The sequence below is a fragment of the Centrocercus urophasianus genome, unplaced genomic scaffold (assembly GCF_019232065.1).
Source record: "Centrocercus urophasianus isolate 14NV4802_14NV808 unplaced genomic scaffold, USGS_Curo_1.0 seq_10, whole genome shotgun sequence".
Taxonomy (NCBI): Eukaryota; Metazoa; Chordata; class Aves; order Galliformes; family Phasianidae; genus Centrocercus; species Centrocercus urophasianus.
The window spans coordinates 42,193,063-42,214,047 of record NW_024884142.1 but is presented as its reverse complement, the minus strand read 5'-3'; positions in this window follow the sequence as shown (position 1 = coordinate 42,214,047).

Here is a 20,985-nt window from a genome sequence, read left to right as displayed (position 1 = left end):
GAGAGGAAGAGAGGAAGAGAGGAAGAGAGGAAGAGAGGAAGAGAGGAAGAGAGGAAAAGAGGAAGAGAGGAAGAGAGGAAGAGAGGAAGAGAGGAAGAGAGGAGGAGAGGAGGAGAGGAGGAGAGGAGAGGAAAAAGGGAAAAGGAAAAAGGGAAAGGGGAAAAGGGAATAGGGAATAGGGAAAAGGGATGATTTTTCCCACAGAAGAATATGTGAAATTTTCTCAAACTAAAACACATTTTTGTATGTCGGCTCATATTTTTCCGCTTCTGGGTGGTTTGATGAACTGTGCTGCATTCCATAAGCACATAATAGAGTAGTTTTCCCAGAGATGTGCCTCTGGGCTATACAGAAGGATCATTCTTTAAATTGGACATCCAAAATGAAGTCTAGTACATATCCTCCCTCGTGTATCAATAAAGAAGTAAAAGTCCTGCCAAAAACAAATTAGTGGCTTGCGATGACAAACAACTGTGAGTTCCATTGCATTCATTCCAATTTTTACTGTCTACAGGAAAGCTTTTAATAAACCAATATCAAAAAGCAAGAAAAAGATGGATTCTTATAACCTGGCAACAAGTATGTAAATGTGAGTCTTTACAGTTTCCGCTGCCTCATGTACAGAGTGACTTTCACATGACTCCAGGCACTTGCCATACAATCATCATCCATTCTGACAGAATTAGCAAACTTGATATTTAATTCTTCAGAATTTCTTTTACATATGTGGTAACCATTTTGCCAGATCTGCATGCCTAAAATTAAGATCATCTACCTGAAACAATTTCATTCCTGGTATTGGTATCATATGGTATGAACAAGATATTAAACAATGTGATATCCAAAAATATTGCTCACTTCTGCTAGTATTACTAATGAGATCTAGCAGAAGCATATAACAGCTAAAGAAATAAGGAGTGGGGCCTTGGAGTTGACGTGGAGGAAATGTTTTCTTGCTTTGATTTGTCCAAAGCTACCTGTGTATTTGGTGACTGAAGATTTGGTTGCTTAGGTTCAGTCTTCTCTGAAGGATCTGTTCACTTATTGTGTACCTTTTTTCTTCCTAAAAAGCAGAATCACTAGAGGCAGCTTCAAGCTTAGTACTTATCTCTACAGTAGAGGTGAATTGAGAAGGAAAGAAAGAGGAAAAGGGAACAGAGGGAAGAAAATAGCCCTTGAACTAGCTGTTTTGGAAAGAAACCTTAAAGTTGTGAGGTGTAAAATCCTCTGAAGGAAACTGGGAAAAACTGCTTGGATAATATCAGTTCAGTAAGATTAGCACACTTCACAGCAGCACCAGAGGCAAAAGGGGACAAAATATCTTTTTAAATTTTAAGGCATGATGAATAGCCTTTCCATTCCCAGAAAGTATAAAGAGAGATTTACAACTACAGCTTATCTGAGGAAATCACAGAAGACAAATATATTTATAAAAGAGTCGATACATTACAAATAGACTATCCCGTGTATTTGGCACATAAATATATTAATGTATGTGCATTTCTTACCTTTAAATTTGACAGGTTCTTTCTCCAAGAGGTAACAAGTTTGTGTGCTCATCGCTGGGTGTACAAGTGTTTGCCTAAAGGATTCAACCACACATCTGTGGCTTGGCCTTTTCTATGCTGTTCTGTCATGCTGCTTACTGTCAAAACAAGTGCTAACAATTATTCAGTAAGCTGTACTCCATGTCTGTGAACAACAGAATTTTATTTAGTCATTTATTCTGGTGATATAATTTAAAAGAACAAATTAAAATATATTCTGGAATTTATTCACTAGAAATGTGATAATTAGTGCTTCTTCTTATTCTAAAAGAGTCTAAAATAGGGCCTTCCTTCACTCAAATAGCCTTTTATTCAGCCTTTTAGGACAAAAGAAACTCTTCTTTCTCTTTTTCAGTGAATAGTGTCCATATGACCCAGTGTACATATGATGACACAGGAGCTTTAAGTTATGTCTGCCTTGTGTTAACTTCACCGTGCAAGAAAATTTCTGAGATAACCAATGTGCTGGCTACAATATACTCTTTAGCGTCTCTATAATACGGCAAGAAGCACCCTCTAACTTTTAAATCCCCTCAATTTGTCCCAGTAAATGGATATACATGACTCCCCATGGCTGCCTGCTTTCACCAGTTAGATTAGATTTGTCTCCTCTGAAGAAGCTTGTAAAAAAAAATTGATCAGTTTCACTTGGACTTTCCTCTAGCAGAGACACTTAAGAGGGAAAAATATTTCAAACATTTTATCAGAACAGGAGATCAAGATCTGAACTGCAAAGTCAGAAACAAGATAGCAAAATACAAGATCTAGTATAGTATAATTCTTGGGTTAAAACTGGCAAATTTTATTCTTCCTTAGGTCGCCAAATGACTCTCCTTAGGTTGTCTAGAATGTCTTTATAAGACAAAGGCTCACAGACACCTCATCTAATAATCTTCTGTCTTTAAGTATTATCATATATAGCTGAACCCAATTTATACATCCAGAAGCAGTATATTCAAGACTTCTTGAAAACTGTTTCTTCCATCCAGTCTTCTGTAGGAGAAAAGCTAGACATAACTTTCAGCCTAGGCTCTCTGGAGACAGCATCACTGTTTGCATGATCATAGTTCATTAGACTTTCCCATTTTCCCACTTTTCTGACTAGAAAGTTAGCAGGTTGGCTAGGTGGCTGGCTAGTCAGACACTATAATGCTCCTTACAGTAAAACTCTTTTGCAACAGGAAAAAAAAAAAAAAAAAAAAAAAAAGATGAAAAAGGTACAGAGTGCCAAAACCAAACTGTTCAGAGGTTTGAGAAAGCATTGTTGTCAGCTCGTACGGCAACAAGCATGGTCTTCTTTTCATTCACCATTGGCTTCCAGCAGTGACTACATGCAATATATCAGGTTCTATTGTTACTAAGAATGTATGAAGTGGTGATGCGCACTCCACCAAAGATGCTGTCAACTATGTCGGAATTCATCTCTTCAACTAAGCAGATTGGTATTTTTAGTATAGAAATCAGAGACCTTTAAGAGGTCTTCATGGCCCTTCATTCACAATGGTTGGGCAGGTTGTAATCTTGGAGGCAATCCACCTCTACAGTTAAGACCATGGTAATCAGTTCCAGTCATAAGTAATTATGAACAAGTGCCAGATTTAGCATCTATCCATTTCTGCTGGTTTAGAAAAGAAATTACTGGCTGTTCATCACTCCTGTTTCAATGTCTTCTAGAGGCATGGAAGGACATGGAGAGGCAGCAATCCTCAGCACACTGAACAGTAGGTACCATGGCACAGTCCTACTCAGCAAAGCAAGTTTTCTCAGGTGATGAAAGCTGATGAAGCACAGAGCAATGAGTTGAAGTCACCATGCCAGGCCCTGCCCTCAAAGTTGTTTTTGAATATTGCAATTTATCTCACTATCTCACTTTTCTCCTATGACCTCATTTCTGGTTGTACCTCTTTTGTCAGGCTGTTAACCACCTGTACTGTAACAATAGAAATTGTCAGGCTGCCAATTCTACTTATCCTGGGTCAGTTCCACCTGGGGTCATGAATTCTCTCTGAAAACTGTTGAAATCAGGACATAAGGCCTATCGTCATTCATTGATTGGTGACAGGAAAACACAGCACTAAGAGAGCACTCTGCATCTGTGTACTGAAAATAGGGGGTACTGATATCAGGGGGTGATAGAGAAAATTTAGATAGATCATCTAAGTAAAGATTACTGTATAACATGAACACCTAAATGGGATGACAAGGTTGAAATCTTACCTCTGGCACTTCTGGAATTTTCAATAATTGACCTTTCAGCATTAATTCTTTCATTTCTCCAGTCATTTTTCATGGGAGAAGTAATAGCAGAAAAACAACAGCTAAATATCAAAACTGAGAAAGATCTTAATTGCAGTATGCATACATGAGTGCAGGATTTCAGATTCCAACAGGATAGAACATGAGAAGAAATTTCACAAAATACGTGTATCCTCTTAAAGAGATTCTGCACCATTTTCCCTTTTGGAGATTAATGGCTACTCATTCAGCTGCTGGATCCTCAAAAGAATTGTGATTCTCTGTAACTGAAAGCCTAAAATTTACACCAGAATCAGGAATATGTATTGACTATAGACTTCATTGTAAAATTCACAGTGCTGTCACCCAAAGTGTTGCAGTCAAGGAAGATGTATGATATCTGCCATGAGCAAAAGATATGTGTTTGAGGCAAGAATGAAAACTGATAGGAAGTAGAGGTGAGGAAGACAGAAAAAACTCACCTACTTGCCCTGCACATTTGGACAAATGGTTCAACAAAATCAAGCATAGCTATTTCCACTAAAAATGAGGCTCAAAGCAAGATGATCTGCATGGTAACCATCTCTGTCCCTAAGAAGAAGGCATAAGATCAACAAAAAAGTGAAGATTAACAGATGAACTAATTAAATGTTATTTGCATCTGAGGAAACTTTCAAGTGTGTAGTCTTTGGAAGATGATAATGGAAAACTGACTCTTGATTTTGTCCTCAACCACAATAATTGAATAACCTTCATACCAGGACCAGGTTTCATGTCAAGAAAAAAATATGTACACTGAAGTTAGAGTCAGCAAGGCAACATAGTATGACACAATCATTAAAAAAAAAATAAGGTACAAAGTCAGGAGAAGATCTAAGGTCTACTGTGAGAGAGGTGAGACACTGGAGGCCCACAGAGGTTGTGGATGGATGGACAGGGCATTGAGCAATCTGGTCTAGTGAGAAGTGTCCCTTCAACAGTGGTTTGATGCTCCTGGGAATCTGAAGAGACATGCAAGAAGTGTTAATAGTTGACCAACAGAATGACAACATTGTCCCTAGAAGTCATACAGGGAAAATGAGGAGAAATGCTGAGGCAGTAAAATTTGGACCACCACAGAAGAAGCTGAGGATGAGAATCCATTGACATCAGGGCCAGCAAAAAGAATGTTATCACATGTGAAGCCAGAGATACAATACAGGCATATGATTTTAAACCTACAGAACGAGTAATCTAACACTTCCCAAGACTGTATTTTCCAGTTTAGTCATCCTTACTCATAATAGTTCATATTTTATTTTCATCTGGACCATGTCTGGCTTTGTCTTCCAGTTCTTGATTCGTGTTATGCAGTTCCCTGTTAGATTAAAGAGTTCTGTGTTATCTGGTAACTTCTTCACATGAAAACCCTTACCCATATTAATCAAGGTAGGTGTTAATTACATTTTGGGAAAAAAGCAAAACATATTAAGATCTCTCGGTCTTTCATCCTCATATTATCTTCAACCCTTATACTATTTCTGTGGGTCTTTATTGTGCTGCCAGTCTTTCAGCATATTTCTCAACATTTTAATTCATCTCTTCTCATTTTTCTATCTAAAAGCTGAGCCTTCAGCCTAGGCAGGCCTGCAAGTTCTCCTGTGGTCCACAGAGTAAAGAAGGCAACTCCAGAGAGCAATCAGTTCATGCTAATCCCTTAGATATCTCACTCAAGGTCAGATAATAACACTTTGGATGTGAGCCTCTCTCTCCATGCACTACAGTAGGCATTGAGGCCACTCAGATGGACCACTCAGTTCTCAGAAAGCTGAACTTCAGTTAAATCAATTCAAGTCAACATTCAAACTCTGTTATCAGTTGTTTTCAGCATTTTAGTATTGTACTGCTTATGGTAGTCAAATTATCTCACTGCTCTTGTCTATACACACTAATACATCAGTCCCTCTCTGCTGCATCAAAGCAGAAAAGTTCATTTTGATTTCCTTCATACCCCATGACCTCTAAATCCTTTTTAGTATCCTATTTCCAGATTGCAATTTCTCCCTATATAACCTATATTTGAACCTAACACCTCCTAGAAAAATAGTGAACATTCTGCAAGCTCTATCAAGATTCCCATGACAATTATCATGATCCAGATACTCTCATGTCTCAGCTGCACCTATTTGAGCTTCCTGTTTTGGAGCTTGAATGAAATAATACTGAGCTTTACAAGTAAGTGATATCTTTTTGATACAAGCAGAAAAGTTGCTTTTAAAGATGTAATAACTCAACACAATCCTTCATAACCAAGACTGAAAAACTCCGGTGGTTTTATTGATTTTACCCTTCAAAACAACCATAAATTTTGGAAGCCCTAACTTTGTTTTGTAATAACACCATTTTGTGATACAAAATCAACTTGTTTCAGATGGGAATTTGTGGAGATGTCTCTGTTCTAAAAGTTACGAGTTTATAGAGGGAGAAATAACATATATTGTACATACATTTATCACTAATTCTTTGAATTTTCAAAATCTCTGCATTGTTAAGCAACAAGGTGCTGTGAAGAATTGACTGTTGTGATACTAATCACGGGAAACTTTACCATAACAGTTTAAAAATGATCCAAATACACTATGAAATATAGCTGTTGAACTAGGTCTTTAAATTAGTAGCCTTATGAACCATTCATTCAGAGCCACTTCCAATACCTCTCAATCATTCTGAGACTGTAAAGGAAGCTTGCTTCAATTGCTTTTATCTTTGACATATGAGAACCTACAGAACTGTTCGGAAGTCAGAAAAAAAGTCCAAATAAATATGGCTTTTATGTGTTGTATATTAGGTGAAAATGTCTTTGTTTACTATGTTTTGTACAAGAAAACTGAAATAGGGTGTGTGAGGAGAGGGGGAGAAAAGTGATACCTGGCTGCACCTAGAAGCACACACTTGTTTGTACACACAGCAAAAAGTGCCGGAGTCACTCATGCTCAGCTCTGCTAGCCTTCAGTTACACAGGGTGTTTCTTTAAGAAAAGTCACACAGGAAAAGGAGGCCACTGTACTTCCCCTGGGAAAGCTACTGAGCATTGAAAACAAGCAAGGTTGGATTTGATGGTCTTTAATGTCTTTTCCAACCTGAGCAATTCTATGATTCTATGATTCTATAAGGTTCCCAAGATTCAGGAGGAGGCATGGGAAAAAAAAGCAGCTTGTGTAAAACCAGATTGTGACAAGGAGCAGGAAGCAGCCAGGCAGGCTGGAAGGGACAGGGCACAGGTAGTGGTGCTGCAGTGTGAAGTTGCTGAGATAGATAAGGCCAAGCATAGAAGCAAATACTCACCTGCCAAGAGAAAGTGGGCAGGGGGAGAGCTGTATGTACATTTTGTTTCTCTCTGTCCTGCTTTTGCTAACCATTTTACATTTTCTGTGTTAAAAAAAATTACACAAGTTTTTAGCTTTTAAATCAGATCATATGGGACTGGAGGAAGCTGTGTTTCAAAACTGCTGGTCTTCTGGGAGATGTTCACTCTAACAAATAATCTAAGCGTTTGCACTGGGCAACTCATGGCTTAACCACACTGCAGAAATTATCAGAATAACCTTAACACATACCTCTGAAAGAAGCTCTGAATCTGAGCCCAGATCTTGTATCTAGATGCCCTGCACTTAAAGAAGAGAGCTGGCACATCTCCCTATTTCCTCCCTGTAAGATTAACTGGGTGCTTACCTGGATCTATCCTGTTCCCTTCCATACAACTCCAAATAACTCTTGGCTTCACTGACACAAGATAGCTTTAGCTTTGGCTTCAGTGAAAGAGCTTTAATGATCTTTGCTCACTAATGGAGTTTGGCCCATAGTCCTCAGAAAATTAGCACTAGCAAAAACAAAATGACAAACAAGTGTCAGCAAAAATTCCACAAACCCTCCTCACTGGTGAAGAAAAAGCCTGTAGAACCATGCCATGAAGTAAACATGTTACAGCACTTTGACAATGCTGGACTTAATCTAAGGAGTTAGAAGGAGCCCTTCCTCCCAAAGTTCACAGCAATACTAAGCCTAAGCAAGAGTATTGATGTGCATGTAGTTCAGGCAATACAAGCTCTTTCCTGTGATGAGGCAATGATAAAAAAATATACACAATTGAAAATGAATAGCAAGTTCTAAAGATAGAGTATTCAATCTGGAATTATAAATGCAAACAAGATTGCTACTGTGTCCTACAAAAACTCACATACACACACAGTAATTGCAATAAGGCACCTTTTTTTTTTTAAAAAAAAAAAAAAAAAAAAAAGAAGGAAAACACCAATTTCAAGCTTAAGAAAAATGGAAATCTCTCTAAGTCCAGAATACAAAAAGAACAGAATGATACAAAATTACACATTTCTTTCTTTCTACCTGGGCCAGCAATCATGGGAGAAATCATAGTCTTCTTAGGGAAGCATGAAACTACAGTAATCCAAGAAGCATGTTAATGGCCTCCTAAAGAAATTCAGGTCAGCCTCTACAGCAGATATTGCTGCAATGCAGAGAATAAGGAGCAGGAAGAGAACATGAGCTCTCACTGAGGAGTTCTAAAAGGCAGATGTGATAAATCCTCCAAAGAGACAACTGTTATGAGTCTACTGCTTTAATACTATAACAAAGCAAGATGAAGTGTTTTTACAATGCTGTGACGGTGCAGCTACTGACAAGGTGCCTTACTGGGACAGAAGTTCTAAAATCACCTGGTTCAATAAAATGAGAACACGTTTAGTCTTGTGCTTGGCAAAAGAGATGCTAACCTCCTTCAGGAAACACTTCATTCTTCCTTCCTTTCAACTACAAAACCCTACTGAAAAGTGAATTAAGAATGTCAGATTTAAATCTGTCTAAAGTTCATTATCCACTACATTAACTTTTATCAAGTTATTAAAACAAACTTTTCATAAATCTGTTGCATTTCTACTAACGCTGTGAAGAGAGACAAAGTGAAATCCACAATCCACCTTTCAGTACAAAAACATTCATCATCAAATTAAGTATCAACAAAGCAATATTTTATTGCACACAGGTATGCCTGTGCTTCTTGTAGCAGTCATCTCCCTCTTGTCCATAATCATCTTTGCCAAGGGAGGTGGTTGAGCCACCATCCCTGGAGCTATTCAAGAAATTTTTAGATGTTGTACTAAGGAACGTGGTTTAGTGGGAAACCTACTGACAGTAGGTGAACAGTTGGATTTGGTGATCTTGGAGGCCTTTTCCAACCTTGGTGACTCTATGATCTTCCTTAAACTAAAATAATAATGTTCCAGCTACAGAGAGTAAAAAGTTTCTCCTATTTTTAAGCTGCAATCTTTGCTGTCTGCTTTGCATTTCATTGTAGGTTATTATGGCATGGGAGTGAAACTTGTCAGTTGTCAGCATCGCAGTGTTAGCAGCCTGGAAATGCTTGTGCTGCTAACTAGCAATTAGTCACAGAACAGCATGAGATCTGAGCAAGCACAGGCAACTCTGCAAAGACTTCAGAACTGTTGCAGCTCCTGGTTTATGCCATTAGTGACAAACTACAAATCATGAAAAATGCTTTTTCAAATGCATGCATTCAGCCCAGGAGATTACCATTCACCTTACTATAGCTCCAATCAAGGAACTTGAGGATGTGCTGATTTACATGGGACTTTACTGGCACTGCCAAGGCCACAGGTGGTAGGTGGCCAATCAATAAATCAAAACGTGATTTTCAGAGAAGAAATGTGGCACTGTACCAGTGCTCATATGTGATATCTGTATGCAAATGTATCAGAAATTTCTGCCACCAATGACTATGTGCCAGCTGTAACTCAAAACTCATATTTTCTCCCAAGGTGATAGTGGCATTCCTCACATGTGGGATGTTATTTCTGTGAGGAAATTTAGTTTGTTTCAAACTTACTAATAATGACATACCAGCTGAAGCTGATCTTCTATTAATCACAAACTTGCAAAAGATTTGCTCTTGTGTATAATATTTTTACTTTTCTCACTCACCGATTATTTCATCTGTAACAAATCTTGTTATATTGTCTTGATTTTACTTTTTTTTTTCCTTTTTTTCATTTTGGCAATAGAAATGTTGAGTAACAATAATAACTTTAACACTGAAAATTTGACTGAAAGCACTGACATCGGCAAAATAGAAATTCACTTTCGTATGCTTTTAGTTTTCATCGTTTTGGTTTAGATTACAATAAATCATTTAAGTTCATACAATTTTAAAAGAATAATATCTGTTCTTAATCTAAACCATAGAACTCCTCTGAAAATTTGAGAAAGTTTTCCTCAAAAACCTTACTTGTTAGCACTTACTCAGTTGTCATCTCTATAATGTTCTACATAGAACAGTTACCTATCATCCAGCAGAACCATTTAAAAAAAATTTTATAAAAAACCTCAGAGATCATGTAATTTGTGAAGATTTTCTTCTACTTCTTGTACCTTTGATTATTGATTATACATCCAAGCATGGTAAAACTTGTCCTCCATAAACAGACTACAGTAATTAAGAATATTAACTGTCTCCAAGTACTCAAACGTCTATTTTGAGTGGATGAACCATACAAGGTCCTTAGACTGCTTATTATAATCTATGTTTTGTCATGAGCGTCTAAGGATCACACAACAGAAAATAAGATTTGAGATTTTTCCTGACCTAAATTCTGCAGGCATGTATTTCATTCTTTGGAAAAAAAAAAAAAAAACCCAACATATATATATATATATATTTTTAAATGTATGTTTTCACAGTACAGGCTAGACTTGAAAGTAATGTGCAAAATTCGCAATGATCTCAAAGCAAGATTCAAGTCTGAGGATGGCTAATGGCAATCCCAGGAAAAAGGTAGCCCAGTTCCAACCAGAAACTCACTCCATGATACCACACATGCACCATTACAAATTTTTAATTCCAAAGGGCGATCTCCTCCTGGCAATTCTGCCTCTTTTTAATGACACCCACATAAGACTTAGACAGTCATCTGCACATTCTTGGCCAAGAATCCCCTCCTCAACATTCACAATTTAGGAACATATGGGCTTCCTTGTCAGCTTATACTCAAGCCCATCTGTTCAGATGGCAAGGAGTCTGCCTACAAGTCAGTCAGATGGCTGCTGTAGGGTACACGTGGCATGCAATAACAGGCTTAGATGAGCAGCCTTCTTAATACTGAAAATGCCTTTCCTGCTGCAGGATGCCTCTCTCTGCACCAGCAGTCAAGCACTGGCATGTCATGTCTTTTTACACTTGATCAAAGCTATTTGAATGCATTTGTAGAAAAGAAAAAAAAGAGCTATCAGCTGACCACTCTCACTGATTGTGGGAAACAGGGCTGTATGAGTAATAGAAACAGAAAAAGCATATTCATTGAATAAGCACAGCAGTCTCGGCTGATCATGCAAACTCAGTACACAATGTATCTGAGAGAAATAGATAGGACCTCAACTGAGTAATTCATTGAAGATAATGGCAGACCTAACATATAGCTAGAAACATCATTTAATATTTGCTTTTGTCTTTCACCCTTGCTGGGAATATGTGGAGAACAGGCTTAACTGTCAGCAAAAAAAAAAAAAAAAAAAAAAAAAAAATTTTAGATGAACAATCAGTCCCTCAACAAAAGTATGTCAGCCTCACAGCATGGTAACACTTATGATGTAGGAACCTGTATTTCTTGCTACATGTTGTGATTTGTTTTCAAATTTTGCAGTAGTTCCTCCCTAGAAATACACTTCAGGGACTTTAATAATTGACAGGGTCATGCACTGAGTTCTACTTGGGCGGTGCATGGCATCAAAGGAAGAGTTTTACATCTTCTGGGCTATTGAGCACAAAGTTAGATCTCAAAACCTGTGCAGTTGCAACCCACTGAAGAAAATCTTATTGCCTTCAATTAGAAGATCTTGAAATAGAGATGAAGAGACTACCTTCCTGTATGCCCAGCATCCCATCAGATTATACCAGAAAGGATGTATAAAATGGGCTATTATATACATATATCAGGACTACAATTTTGGAAAAGGAACCATATATTTTCATCTTAACAGAGACTCCTGACAGGAGTGCGAGAAATCTGCCAGCATTTGCTGTAGCTATTGCTCTATTGCTCTTTCATTTAATTCAAATAGATAGCTTTCTATGAACGTTTTTGTTTTTTTTTTACCAGATTAAAAACAATAACAATATTAGCTAAAATTTTCAACTAGTATTTTCACAAATTAAAAATGCTTTTTCAGGTTTTTCTTTTCTGAATCACATTAAAATTCTTCTTCAGTATCATGACAAACGTTTGCTAATCCCACTGACTGGCATGTTATAGAAAGGGCCAGCATGCAGACTGAACTGCAGATGACAAAGGTTTCCAAACTCATTCTCATTCTGAAGAGTGTTTATCTTAACTACCTTAGAGATGTTTTGTAGTAATTAATTTACTCACAAAAAAAAAAAAAAAAAAAAAATCAAAAAACTACAACATGTTGAGCTTGCACAATTCAGTCACCAAGAATTGATTGAACTGGTAGTAAAATTGTTAGAAATGTCTAATCAGAAATCCTGTAAAATGCTGCTTTCAGTTATTTTTCTGTAAAGAATAAATTAGGAGACACCTGAACCACTTAATGAAAATAAAATCACAAATAAGAGCAAATACAAAGAAAATTCAGTGAGCAGTGATGATCTATCCAAGCCTAATACAGTTAGCGCTACTTGAATAGCATAAAGCATTTCAATTACATATTTGTTTAAACACTTTAGATATTTCTGAATGTCCAAAAGAGTAATTCACCTAATGGAATCTTTTTACAATCTGAAAGTACCTCCTTATGGCTGTTTTTTTTTCTCCAAAACATGGTAATGCTGGAAAGTTCACTAAGAATTCACTAATGGTGAGCATTCTGCATGTAACACATCACCACAATTTCATCTGTTGTTGAAACAACACCTGTGCATCCCTGCTACATATTCCTGAGTAGGAATTTATCTACAAGTTTAATAGGAAGCAAACTGCAAAATTTGTTCTATGATCATAAATATAAGCCAATTTAAAAATCTGTTCATAAATTAGTATAAATAAACAATATATTCAGGAAATTATAAAACTGTGGCAGAAAAGTACCCTTAACCAATCTGCCTATGCTATTCTGAGCTAATATTTTGTGGTCAATGTTTTTCCTAGAAGATAATGCAAAAAGTTTTTGCTCTAATACTTGTGATCAAAAATAGGGGCCAACACAATGTTTTCTAAGTAGCAAGTTGGAAATAAATCCTACAGATTTATGTTGGTTTGCTCCTGAAGTGAAAAACTGTTCACTTGCACCTTGTTTCTACTACTTGAAGTACTCTTCTCCAAGAGCAAAGGAAATAAGAGAACTATGACCACTTGTAGTAAATTCTTAGGGGACTTTTCTGCATTGCTATGTTTTGGAGAAAAAAAAAAAGTAGCCATAAGAAGGTACTTTCAGATTCTAGCAAGATTCCATTAGGTGAATTATTCTTCTGTCTTGAAATCTGAAGAAAAGAAGCCAGAATTTCCAGAAAAAAAAATATAAACTGCATATTCTCAACTTAAAAGAAGATGAGCAACTAATGAGAAACTCCTCAAAACAATGCAGAAACCACCAGCACTATTTGGCTGATTAAGGCTGTCCCACCCCTAATAGGAAAATGGTGCAAAGCAGCATGGCTAGGGATGTCCATCTAAATGGTGTTTGTGCAGGACACAGAAAAGCTAAAGCACTGTAATGAAGGGGAAACCTGGAACTGCCATATTCTGAGTATTCATGGAACAAAAAATCATTCAATTTCCATACAATTAAGATTCCTGCAGACTGGAATTGATTATGCAGACCTGATCACCAAAGTTACTCAGCCCGGAAACTGCACAGCCCACAGAAAAATGTCTTCTGAAAAAGGTCTTGTGGCAAGATTTCTGATTAGTATTCTGTTAGGGATTGATTTGATTATTCCAATTATAAGAATTAACTTACACGTGGACTTTCAAAAAACGAAACCATGTGGGAAATCTCTTGCACTGCAGCAGTAACACTGTCTTAACACATTTGATACATGACATTAATTTATTTAAAATTAAACTATTTATTTCATGTACTCCATAAAAAGAAAAATTTCTGCAAAATCAGACCTAATAGACAAGAAAAAGTCCTTCTGTTGCAAAGTTTAAAAGCATTTGTCCTTGAATGCAACAGGGGATGGTGATGCTCTAAGTTGAATGAGATGTGTGCAAATGCCCACATCAATAAAAAAGGTTTGTACACCATTAAGCACAGTCCTTGGAGGTAAGCTAATTAGTAAACTAGAGAGTTTTAAAACTCTCAAGTGCAATCTTTGAACTGAAAAAAAGCTATCTACTAATGAAGTCCCCTGTGGGTTAACAGACTAAATTTGGCAGCACACACATTGCTATAGCTGAATTTCAACTATGGTGATAAACTGATAGAAATAAGAAAAGTTATATTTAAGGACAAAGAAAAGGAAGAGTACATTTATAATATACCCAGCAACCACTATCTCTCTGCACAATTATTAGTATTTAAACTGTAAGGTGAGGAAGAGCAGTACAAAAGTCCTGCTGCTGAAAGAGAAGTGGCAAGCAAATACACATTTATGGATGATTGTTTTTAAGTAACACCTGAGAAGTCTCTCATTCACAGGAAATGTAATAAAATTTATCTTTGTGAAAGTGGTGTAAGTATACACTTTCAGTGTGTTCCATAGAAACATACAGCCTATCCTTTTCAGACTTACTTTCATTTAAAATATTATTTTTTGCTAGCTACTTCACATAAATATTCAAATTAAACCTGAATTAGAATTTGGATTGTCATTTAAAAAAAAGTAATAAAGAAAAGAAAATCACAATCACCGAAGAAACTCCACCATAGTAATATTCAGTTTGGAGCTTTCTGTAAATGACAAAATTACCTTAATCCTTACAAGAATAGTAGGACTATACCCGAAACAGTGCTACTCATTTCTTATTAGGAAAGCATGATTTATCACATTGCAATCAAAAAGTTGGTTACATGAGCTGCATTATTTAATAAACATGATACCTTTATATGGTGTTACGATTTCTTCTTTCTCTTCCTCTGCAAAGCCTGGAAAGTACACCAAAGTCACTTTGTGGAACAATTGAAACAAATCAAGCTTTGAAGTTATCAGCTTCCTAAAACTTGCCACAGGTTTGAAATACAGAGGAAAAAAAGAGAGAGAGAGAAAGTAACGGGGATCTGGAATGAAAACAGAACTTGTTTTTCACTCTCTGGAAGTAACAGGCCATTATGAAGATGCCATCAAAAAAGCCAGGGATGTCAGGAAAAAGCAATGCAGAGCGCTACACTCCAAAAGTGTCTGTTTCATAATCAGCAGGATTAGGATCACTGGAAGTGTGCACAAAGAAAGAAATAGGAGGGCTTCTCCAAAAGTAACACCTCCTATTTTGTTATGTTGGCCCACAACATCACAGGCCAATGTAGGTGGTATGGCAGCAGATGTTGAACCTTCCCATCTATATTCCATTACACGTTGTTGCCATGTGACCCATGGCAGCAGAGAGGCAGTCTGACAAAATGGCATCTGACATGGAAGTGCATGTGAAGCAAAGATGTGGAATTCTATTCTTTCATTCAGAAAAAAAATAAAAAATGTCATGCACTGACATTCATTGACACTTGCTGAACATTTTTGGAGACCAGAGGATGGAGAGGATGGGAACGCAGTGAGCGGCAACAGGGATGTGAAAAATATTACAGGTTCTATGTGGTCATGCACACATGTTACACCACTAAATGAAGAGCATCTCTATCAGCTCATCTGTGTGAATAGGCTAATGGTGGTGAGTATTGAAAAATAGTGTTTCACAGTTGAGAATCTGCTTTATTGAGTAGTGTTATTTTGTTCTTTGTATCTCTTAGAGTTTCCACAGAAATAAATAGGAGGCATTGCTTTTGGAGCAACCTACATATATTCCTCCAGTCTTTCCTACAAATAATGTTCAAAACACACATATGCCATGCTAGTCTTGTTTCCTGACTTTAAGTTTGACAACCTTTTGACCTGTAACTGTGTAGAAGAAGGAAGAAAGCTCACCTAGCATACGTTAGAGAACACTGCATAGCTATAGCATAAAAACTATAATGGAAAATCTGGCCTCCAATTTCTGTGGGCAATTTTATTTTTCATGTCATTATACCTCATCTAAATTGAGCTTGAAGTTTCTAGTACTGTAAGTTTTTGATTGCAACACACTTTTTCTTTTTGAAGTAAGTTAAACTTGCCTTGCTGACACGTCTGTTCTTTTATTTGCCAGATGGGACTAGCTTCAAAGGAGCGTTTATGTTTATTCAATCTCAATCTTTCGGCAGTTTTACTGGTATTTAGTGAATACTTTAATCTAGGGATGCAGAAAACACATTTTGAGATGTGTTAAAGTCATCTGGGAAGAGAGGAAAGTGGCTGATACTAAATTTCTTGTAGAACTGAATGATTTCATGGCAAAATATTCAAAAATGTATATTGCTGTTAAAAAAAAAAAAAAAAGAAAAAGAAATGTTACAGGGTCACTATAAATGTTCTCATTCACAGAGAAAAGGCTGTGTTGCTGTTTAGTAGGCATGGGCTCAGAACAGGCTTTTTTTTCTAGGAGGCTTCTGAGTTATTTGCTGCCTGTAGAGGTTGCAAATAATCCTATTATTTTTCCTCCCAGAACATTTGCAAAAAAAGAAAAAATTATTTCAGAGCTGCAAAATGCAGCTGCAAAAATGTTAACTTGGATGTAGAAAAAGCACATTTGCATTAAAGATTTACTTTAGGAACACCTGCGCACTAATGCAATCAAGACAAAACTGAAGAAAAAAATCAAGGCTTCCATATACAAAAGAAGTTGCAAAATTTATCTGCTGTGTTAAAAAAAAAAAATTGTCCTCAAGGTACATCAACTGAAAGGACCTCCTTATTAATAACCTCTTCTCATAGGCTTTAAGTTGCCTTAGCATTGTTTGAGATACAGAGAAGAGTAAAGAGACAACTGTCAGGTCACCAATGCCTAGAGGTCAGGAAAGGAGAGGCCAGGAAGATACTTTTCTATATTCTTCTTTTTCTACATTCAAAAAAGAGTAAGAATGACAGTATTGCTCAGGAGAAAGTCAACTTTATCCAGCAGCCTGGCTAACAGCAGATAGCAACTGATGTGTCAGAAACAAGAGGGCAGTAAACATGATACACTCAGCTACCAGAAATCTATGCCTTAAGGTTTTAGTAAGTGGCTGCTTACATCATTGAGTTTAACAACTTGTGATGGATGTTCTTATTCTTATTCTGTGAATTCAATCAGTAATTTTAACCTGTTTCAGGAAGGGTGGTTTTTTGTTTGTTTGTTTGCTGTAGACAGTTGCCACTTGATCCCCTCTGGTTCTTCTACAGTGAAAAAAAAAGACTGAATTACCTCTCAATTATAAATGTGTCCTGGATTTATTTACTAACATATCAGTAATTTTAATGTGATCTCCATTCCTTTCACACAAACTCCCTGCTACTGCACAGCTGAGCACCAAGTCAATGGCTAATGGACCCACATACGGTGATCCCAGGAACTATTTCCTGAGGGGCAATAGCTAATTTTGAAACAGTATTATTTTTTCTAATTGAGGCTGTTCCTCTTCCAAGCTTACTAACAGTGATCTGCATATGAACAGTATCCCAAGCAAAGAAATATTACAAATCCAATAAAGGTCTGCCATTCCATAGAAAAGGTTAAAAAGTTGCTGCTAATTGGCTGAAAAAATATGCACTTACTATATCTTCTTGCATGTAATCTGTGTTTCAAATCGCTGGCATTCATGCAGAAGAGGAGTTGTTTGAAATGCAATGTCATGCTAATGTAGACTGCATAAAATCTGAGAAGAGTGGGGGAATCAAAACTGGTAAAAATCCTGATTTAGGAGTGAGGGGAGAGGAATTGAACTAAGACAGGGAAAGTAGAACAAAGGCCACAAATGTACAGGAAGATGACTGCAGGACAAATTCACAGGTCTCCCTCTTATATTATTAGCTCTCAGCACAAAATTTCATTGCTGCTCAGCATGAGGCCTGCAGGATTCTAGTCATTTGTTTCATCAGTGAAGATATTTTAGAATGAAGAGAGGTCGTTCTGGTAATTAAAAAGATACCTCATAAGTATTTAGGCCTATTTAGGTATAGTTGTTTCTCTATAGATGCTGCACAGGTATAAACAACTCTGTTAGAGAGAAGGAAACACAAAGCAATAGTGGGACAGTAATACAAAGTCTTCTCTGGATCACCTATGTATTCAAGGTCTGGGGACCAAACAAACTGTAGAAATTATCTAGAGAGCTCAGGCACAATGCATTTGTAGTGATTAGAAAACAAGGAATGCATTTGTTCCCATCTATTTCTTATAAACCTAATATCCCTCTCCAAAAGGATGTTTTTACATCCTTTACAGAATTGAATGTCTGTTTTAAAAAACGCAAGGTTTCTTATTGTTTTTTGGTCTTTTCTTTTTGTTGGTTGGTTGGTTTTTAAGAAGACATTTCCAAAAATAGAAATGTCATAGGTAGGTATCTACATAATTTCCAGGTCTTATTTTATTTTGCAAAAGCATAGCCCTCACAAGATTACATTCAGACTAAAAGGAATTTTGAACTTTGCTCACACGCCTTTCATCTTCTGTCAGAGACTTCCTCAAAATGCACAGCTCATTAGAACATTCTGACTACTTAATTAACAAATCTTCATATCACAACTATCGTCTAATTAATATATATCTCATTTCAGAGCTTTATTGTGTATCATAAAGCTTCTGCCGCAAGGTTATATGAAAATCACTATTCAGCCTTCAGCTAATTGAATCTGCTAAGTCACAGTTCTGCTACAAAGTAGCAGAAGCCAAAATGCATGTAATATCACAAATTCTTCATCCAAAAAAAACCAGAAAGATCTTACAAATTTTAAGTCCAACTTCACAGAAAACACACTGCGTTGTATACTTCTACATCTACAACAAAACGATAATTCTGCTTTTAATAGTTCACAACACCTCTCAAGCAACTAGAGGTGATTTTTATAATGTGAGATTGAATTACCATTATTTCTTTCAGGAAGAATATGACGTGTCACAATTTGAAACCAAACCCAGTGTAAACTTCTCTTAATTGCATCACCTCAAAATCCATCAGCATAATGCAAGCAGTGTCCCCTGTACACATATTTACCCACAATCCACCTACACACAGGAGACAGAAGAATAATTTTTGTGGTATGTCAAGCCTGCTTTTAAATTGCAGGGGTGTGCCAAAAAAGACAACATAACTAAGATGAATTATACCTAGCTCTGTTCCTCAATGTCACACACTCAGCATATAGATGTTCGCCACTCTGTCAGAGTCTCTCACAGGAGAAAGAGGGAAGGAAGCCAGCAGGTCATCAGCTGAAGTGTTAGATAGAAGATGATTATCTGTTAATTGCATGGCAAAAAAAAATGCCTTTATAGAAGAAGCAAGCTCTTCTTTGTCAAAGGGAAAGCCCAAACCAGCTTAGGAAATGTGGACTTGGACAGAGATGTGACCAGGTAACCTACATTCACAGTGTATTAATCAGAAATTTTCATTGCTACTAAAGCTTGAACTGCTTCCAGGAATATCACGAGAACAACAGAACTGTCTCATATACAGTGCAATGTCAGGACAGTCCTGTGCTGAACTGCAATCATTACAAGACAAAGAGAAGGGGCTAGAGCTACAAACAGATACAGTCATCACAGTTTTCAGCCATCAGTGTGTACATTCCAGGTAACCCTGCTGTTGGAAGACCCTCTCATGAAAATGGAACATGATCTTTTAACATTAAAAAAAAGTGGCAGGATACCAACACATCTGAAGGTAAAGGCAAGACACTTCCTTCTTCAGTTAGTTTAACAACAACAACAAAAAAAGATCAAAATATAATTTTTAATTTAAATATAAATTAGCACAATTAACTTTAAAAAGAAAAAGAAATAAAAATAGCAATGGTTGGCAAAACAGATATAAGAGTAGTGTATACTTTGGTGAGATCTCACCTGGAGTACTGCATCCTGATGTGGAATCCTCAGTACAGGAGAGTCATAGACATGTTGGAGCACATCCAGAGGAGAGCTACAAAAGTAATCCAAGGGTTGGAACACCTCTCCTATGAGGGCAGGCTGAGATTCCTGGGGCTGTTCAGCCTGGGGGAGGCAAGGCTTTGGGGAGACCTGACAGTGACCTTTCTGTACCTAAAAGGGAGCTGTAAGAAAGAAGAAGACAGGGTTCTTAGCAAGGCTCTGTGAAGACAGTGCAGCCAGCCCTATGTTACTATGAAAAAAAAGGAACTTTTATTTAGCTAATTGATACTTTTTGGAATGTCAGATATGAAAACCCAGAACTGCTAGACATTTCCTGACTCATGTCTCTGCTCAGACATCACCATCACATGGGACTCTCTTGAAGATAAGCATTGACGATAGCAGTAGGTTTTGCTATGTTGTTGTTTTTTTGTGGGTTTTTTGTGTGTTTTGTGTGTGTGTGTGTTTTTGTTTGTTTTTAAGTAAGAGAGGGAGAGACAGATCTATTTTTCCTTACAGGTAATTGCTGTGCTTTGGAATGAGCCTAAAACCTTTGGGATTTGTATAACCATGGAAGAATTTTAAAATCTTGCTGTCAGCAAAAGAGTAGGACAAGACGGAATCGAGTTTAATAAATATTTAATTAAAACACAAAAGAGGAGAGAAAGAAGCCAAACAAATAAGCAAAACAGTATGACTCGTTGATGACATCTGAGAAACTTAAGCTCAAGACCCCACACCAGGACAATAAGTGCACAGGAACACTAAGGGAATAAGAAGAGGGTGGTAGAGGAAACAAGGATACATTGGTCTTGGGAGAGTGCTCTTCTCTCTGTTGGAGAAATTAGAACTGCATTTAGTTATCTGTTTTATTTTCCTTGTAACGCGACATAGAAAGTTGCAGAAATCCATACATCAGAGAAGCAAAGACAACAATACCTGCACATAGCAGCATCTACAGAACAAAGATAACAAATAATTTATTCAAACACAGTGGAACTTGACCTCAAGAGTAATTCTCATTTTCATAGTAGGTCTAGATTTTTTTTTCTTCTGCATTTACATCCGTCTTTGGTAAATTTGGC